The 5,781-nt window shown below is 36.2% G+C and overlaps 1 non-coding gene across 1 annotated transcript; it reads right to left on the bottom strand.

Moving 5' to 3' along the window:
• Nucleotides 1-643: 643 nt before the first annotated feature.
• Nucleotides 644-767, bottom strand: LOC125355822. The gene has a single exon (XR_007211750.1). It is a non-coding gene; the product is annotated as a small nucleolar RNA SNORA40 (small nucleolar RNA).
• Nucleotides 768-5,781: the final 5,014 nt, after the last annotated feature.

Raw genomic sequence — 5,781 nt, 5'->3', positions numbered from 1 at the left:
ACACTCAAATCCTACTGCAATACCAAAGGGAATATACTTTTAGCAAGTTTTTGACGTAGCATATCAAGTAAGGAAAATGACCAGAGTTCATATAGAAAATACTGTTACACAGAGAGCACTGGACCAGATACATGAATCTCCCCATTTTCTGTTTTTCCTTCCCCAATTTTTTCCTTCCTCCTGTTATATCCTATCCCCCCTTGTCTTTCTCCTCCCATGCTATAGACATATACCATAAACATGCCCAAAGTCATCAAGGAAGCCTACTTGAAGGTTAGAATATTTGTTTCCCAGAAGTCAGGGTCTTATCCTCTTCCTTAGCATTTTTGCTCAAAGATGGTGCTTTGCCACTTGAGCCACACCTCCATTTCTGGAATTTCACTTGTTAATTAAAGATAAGAGTAGCATATGTTTATTTGCCTGGGCTATCTTCAAGCCAACATCTTCAGATCTCAGCCTTCTGAGTAATTAGATACGAGCGTGAGCCATCAGCTTTCAGTTGATTCACATTTAATCACCAAGAAACAAAAAGCCTCGGGTGTTAGTTACTTTAAATATTAGAACTTCAAATGTAAAGTATGTTTATGGGTATTATATAAATATATTCATGCTTAAAGACATAATTTATGGCAAATGAGGAGTTCATATTCCTTCTTACATGTATCAAAACTCATATTCAACAATGAGTTCTGGGTTGCAAAAGAGGATTTACTGTCTATACCTGCTAAAACCATAATGCATTTTTATGAGTCAATATAGAAAATATTAATTGCATGTTTCACCAAGAAGTCAGGGTTGACATATACAGCTTTTGCACTCACTATGTGAAGTGTCCGAGGCTCAGAAATAGTTGTTACAATACAATGCAGTGTACAGTGAAGAGTGGGGGTGTAACTTACACTGAGAATGTGTATTTCAAAGCTGATCCTTCCCAGGCTAAATTAATAAAAACCTCTGAAGGATATAATCCCTGGGCTGTATTGAAATGTCAAATAGAAAGAAAACAGATAAAGAAATAAAAATAGAACGGACATCCCAGAAGATCCACAGTGTGAGATGTTTTTGTGAAACTTCATGAGATTTTCCACAGCTAAGCATGTGTGTTGTATATTGAGGTCTACAATAAACTTGAATTTAGCACATTCTTGGCTTACAAGATTCTTACTTTCCAGTCATGCGATTTCTTCTATACCTACAGGTTAAACTTTTTGTGTGTGTGCTGATCCTGGGGCTTGAACTGAAGTCCTGGGCATTGTCCCTCAGTTTTTTTGTTTTTTTCTTACTAATGCTCTAACCACTTGAGGCACAGTTCAACTTCTGATTTTTTGATAGCTATTTGTAGATAAGAGTCTCACAGACTTTCCTGCCCAGGCTGGCTTCAAACTGGATCCTCAGATCTCAGCCTCCTGGGTAGCTAGGATTATAGTTGTGAGCCACCAGCACCTGGCCATGGTGAACATTTTTAAAATAATATGGAATTAGTGTATATTATTTGGAAGATTCAATTTGTATACATATGCTCTCTGCAGGTCCTGATCATATAGCATGGTGCCTGGCAGAAAGTCCTCTTCCAAACAGCCTTCTGTGGCAGAAGCTAGCATAACTCACCAGCGCCCTTCTCCTTTTATAGTTCCTGGGCACACAGCTATGAAACATGAGTGTTCTTGGCCTCCTTAACTGATAGGCTGGAATCATGGAATTAAGTACTAGGTCAATAGAATGTGGACAAAAATGGTCTGTACTGCTTCCAGATCTGGCCTGTAAACGTCTTTCATACTCAAATCCTCATGCTTCCTCCTTCCATTCTATAGAGATCTGAGCTATTGAAAGTGGCAGCAACACAAGGTGGAAGTTACTTATGTTTCAGAACTGTGCTGGGCCAAAGTCCATCAACCAACTCACATTGGACTGTGACATGAACACAAACTTGACCTTTATTGTGTTAAATCACAAAGGCTTTACATTTATGCCATTAAAGTAGTTAACCCTAGGCAAGAGTATTTTTTCATTCATTTAACTCATATTCTCCAGTGTATTTATCATTTGCTTTTTCATTCTTATAAACTGGATATCATTACAGTATAACAGCATATTTTGACCACATAACTAATCCTTGCCACTTTCTCTTGTGATACTAGGACTTTCTTTCCTTTTATTTATTTTTCTTTATTTTTTGTCTGAGACCGGTACTCAGACTCAGTATGTGATACATTTGCTCATTAGCTGGTGCTCTACCATCTGAGCCATGCCTCCAACCCCCCCAGGACTACATTCTTCAAGAAGCAATTTATACATTTTACTAAGCAAATCTTTGAAGTTCTTGTCTATGGATTAACACCAGTGAATTACTTATAACAAGAGAATAAGTATCTTAGACTTTTGAATTCCAATTGTTTTGTCCAAAGAACATTTTAAATAATAAGAGACAATGTTTATTTTAAAACATAAAAAATACAAAGATATTTACAGAGAAAATAATCTCTTATCCATTCTCCCCCAGTTACCAGCAGGAAATAACCATCTTGAGCTTAGTCATTTTTAACCTTCAAAATTCACTCTTAGATTCCCTTATTATAGAAGGTATATACAAAAAAAAAGTCCCAGATACTAGTGGTTCACACCTGTAATTCTAGCTATTTAGGAGGCTGAGATCTGAAGATCACAGTTCAAAGACAGCCCAGGCAGGAAAGTCTTTGTGAGATTCTGATCTCCAATTAACCACCAAAAATCCAGAAGTAGAGCTGTGGTTCAGAGACAATGCCCAGGCCCTGAGTTCAAAAAGCCCCAGGACTGGCACACACACGTACACAAAGTTAAACAAATTTTCTGAAATAAAACAATGCAAACATAATAATCTCTTTTTTCTTCCTTTCTTTCAACCTTACCTTCAGGAATTAACAGTGAATAGTGTAATGTGTTTCCTTGCAAACTTCTCATGCTTAAAAACAAAACAAAATATATTTTTAAATATTTCATAAAATATAATTGGTACTTTTATATCTTAACTTCTCTCTTATCCTCTCTGTCTCTCTGTGTGTCTCTGTGTGTCTCTGTGTCTGTGTCTCTGTCTCTCTGTGTCTCTGTCTCTCTGTCTCTCTCTGTCTCTGTCTCTCTCTGTCTCTCTCTGTCTCTCTCTGTCTCTCTCTCTCTCTCCCCCCCCTCTCTCTTTCTCTCTCTCTCTCTCTCTGAGCTATTTTGCTCCAGACTAATTCTCTACCACTTGAGCCACAGTTTCACTTCTGGCTTTTATTTGAGTGGGGGGTGTTTGTTTGTTTTTTGGTGACTAATTGGAGATGACTCTTGTGGGACTTTACTACCTAGCTGGCTTTGAACCACCATCCTCAGCCTCCTAAGTTGCTAAGGTTACAGGTGTGAGCCACTGGTGCCTGGCTTGCTTTATTCTCTTACCTACATAGCCTAGATGTCCCCCAAGGATAGAAAATGTAGGGCTAATTCATTCCTTTCAGTAGTGATCTAATATCTAATATGGATTAAATAAATGTATTGATCTTCCTGTATTAACAGAGATGCACATTTTTTTAGTTTCTTAATGTACAACTACTGCAACCAACACTGCTAAGTATGTACTTACTCATGGAATATTGTAATTACATTTAAAATATTTCACAGCTAGTATGGCAAAGAAACAGAACAATCAGACCCAATGTCCAGTTGATATATCCGGATAGCAACTGGTATATCTGCATATAATTTTATTATCAATTCTGCTTTTGCTTTCTTTCTCTTATATTGTTGCATGTATATTTATAGTATAAATTTTCCTAAATTTTATCTAAACTTATAAGATGCCATGTAGTTTATTCTTAATCCAATTCCTCAAAGTCCATTCACTTATTCTACCCTTTGGAGAATGTGGGATAAATATTTTTTTAAATTTCACCATCAAGATGTACTACATTCTTTTTTAAATTGCCATATACTAGTAATGCATCGTAATGAGATTTATGATTATGAGATTTATTTACATCATTTTAAAAATCTTACAGCATGCCATTAAGAACCTTATAATAGAATTAAAGTCACTCATTGGAGAGAGTTGAAAACTTGGGTTCTTTTTTTTTCCTTTTTGTGGTTTATAAAAATTCAACTTTTCTGCCTGAGATTAAACTGGAGATGAAGAATTTTACACTCCAAAAGTCCTACTGATTTAAATGTAAGCATTACTTTTCACTTCCTATGTCATCTCTTCAGCCATAGCATGAATCCTAGAACAGTAATAAAATCTCTCTACCCTATGCCTTTATCCTCTTTTATGCTAGTGATGCTTCATGAGTGATTAGTAAGGGAGAAAACTTGGCAAAAGTTGTTATAGCAGAAAGTTGATTTATTAAAACACAAAATGGTTTTACTAGAAAATTGTTTCTACCCATCACAATTAAGTACCCTTGTATATGAAACTACCAGCCCCATTAGTGTTCATTTGTTGCCTCTTAAGCCTGCCATACTATGCCTAATAAATACAGCCATGTAGAAAGATATTGGTTGGTTTTCTCAATGTCACATAAAAATTGGCCATTTTGTCATAAAGTTTCTCTTTAAAGATTTAAATGTTCATTTTGCAAGTTAAACAGCTTAGATGTAAGTAGGACTTGCATTTGACATTATTGTAGTCTATTAGATGTTGGTGAACATGGCACTGGTTTTCCCCTAAAGTTGACCAACTCTAGATATCATTATTATATTTTTCTCTTGGAGAAATTATTTTGCCCTAACCACAAGTATATAGCCTTTGTTAATGACAGCAGCCTATAATAACTGAGATGCTGTGTACTTAAAGTTCTATTAAGCAAAGGTCATGAATTTACTATGCCCTATTATCAAACCAAAAGACATATAAATGTAATACAAAAAAATCTCTTCATAGCAACTTCTAAGAAGCACTTCCAATATGCTGCTTAATTGGCATCATTATCACTATTGCTTAGAACATATAAAATCTGTGCAATATTTTCCTCCATCTCTCTGTAATACATTTGAATCAGATCATTTTACACCTAGTTTCTGGAAGAGGTTGAAATGTCCTGGCTGCTATACAACCATAATAAAAAACATTACAAGTTATTAGGCATCTGATAAACTGGAGAACTCTATGGATGAGATCCTGAGTAAAGGAGAGGGCCATTCATTGCATAGCAACAAATGAAAGTTAGCAAGGAAGGGGCCTTCACTAAAGAATACTTGGATTCAATAGCAACCTCCACTTCTCTTTTTTTTTTTTTTTTTTCTCTCAAATTTTTATTTTCAAACTGACGTACAGAGAGGTTACAGTATCATACGTTGGGCATTGGATACATTTCTTGTACTGTTTGTTGCCTTGTCCCTCATGCCCCCCTCCCTCCCCCCCTTTCCCTCCCCCCCGCCCAGTTGTTCAGTTCACTTACACCAAACAGTTTTGCAAGTATTGCTTTTGTAGTTATTTCTCTTTTTTTACCCTGTGTCTCTCGAATTTGGTATTCCCTTTGAATTTCCTACTTCCAATACCAGTAACCACGGTTTCCAATATACTCAGATAAGATTACAGAGATAGTGTAGGTACAAACATAGGAGGGTGATACAAAACATCATCAATAATAGAAACTACACATATACATAGGACGTTGAAAGTAGTTATAACTGTGATATATCACTTGTTTCCATATCATGGAGTTCATTTCACTTAGCATCATCTTATGTGTTCCTAAGGGTATAGCTATTGGGCCTTGTGATGCTCTGCTATGGCTTGCCTAAACCTGTACTAATTATTCCCAATAAGGGAGGCCA

Source organism: Perognathus longimembris, chromosome 7, assembly GCF_023159225.1.
Source record: "Perognathus longimembris pacificus isolate PPM17 chromosome 7, ASM2315922v1, whole genome shotgun sequence".
NCBI lineage: Eukaryota > Metazoa > Chordata > Mammalia > Rodentia > Heteromyidae > Perognathus > Perognathus longimembris.
The sequence above is the reverse complement of the archived record's forward strand: the minus strand, read 5'-3'. Positions and strand labels throughout refer to the sequence as shown.